We start from the raw sequence: 754 nt of genomic DNA, 5'->3' as shown, positions 1-754 counted from the left end.
TACTAAAACTAAAATTAATTTACTTAATAATTCTTTAGATAAATCTAAACTTATGTTAAACACACTTTTTACTGATTACTTTGTAAATAACTTTGATTCTTCTTTAATTTGTTCGTTTCATTTTTGTTGTCCTTGTTTCAATTGTGTCTAAATGTTTTTCTGTTCATGTATTTATTTATGTTCTAGCATTATTATTTACTATGTAATTTTAGGTGGCCAGTCTTGTTACTGTGTTTGCCTTCAATACATCTCTTTTTTTGTTTCTTTTCTTTTTGTCACATTTTATAGTATGTATTGTAAAGTTTATTAATAATAATAATAATAATAATAATAGACAGGATATTTTTTCAAATTTTGGCTAATTTTTTAAAATGGCCATAACTTGAAAAATTGAAGTCGGAATCAGCTCAAACTTTCTATATAGCATAAGGACATCAATATGTATCAGAAAATATAACAAAAATTTGGGGTGATTTTGGAGGCATTTTTTGAGAAAAAGCATGGGCTATAGACAGGATATTTTTTGAAATTTTGGCCATTTTTAAATATGGCTATAACTTGAAAAATTGAAGTCGGAATCGGCTTAAACTTTCTACATAGCATAAGGACATCAATATCTACCAAAAATGTAATAAAAATTTGGGGTGATTTCAGAGGCATTTTTTGGGAAAAAGCATGGGCTATAGACAGGATATTTTTTCAAATTTTGGCTATTTTTAAATATGGCTATAACTTGAAAAATTGAAGTTGGAAT

General features: G+C 26.1%; 1 long non-coding RNA gene across 1 annotated transcript; it reads right to left on the bottom strand.

Moving 5' to 3' along the window:
• Positions 1-120: 120 nt before the first annotated feature.
• Positions 121-261, bottom strand: LOC109591994 (uncharacterized). Its single transcript, XR_002190113.1, has 2 exons — positions 200-261; positions 121-159 (listed from the first exon to the last, which is right to left on the bottom strand). It is a non-coding gene; the product is annotated as an uncharacterized LOC109591994 (long non-coding RNA).
• Positions 262-754: the final 493 nt, after the last annotated feature.

This window comes from Amphimedon queenslandica, unplaced genomic scaffold (genome assembly GCF_000090795.2).
Source record: "Amphimedon queenslandica unplaced genomic scaffold, v1.1 AMPQUscaffold_6624_Cont21420, whole genome shotgun sequence".
Taxonomy (NCBI): domain Eukaryota; kingdom Metazoa; phylum Porifera; class Demospongiae; order Haplosclerida; family Niphatidae; genus Amphimedon; species Amphimedon queenslandica.
Note: the sequence above shows the minus strand (reverse complement) of the source record. Positions and strands in the feature narration are given on the sequence as shown.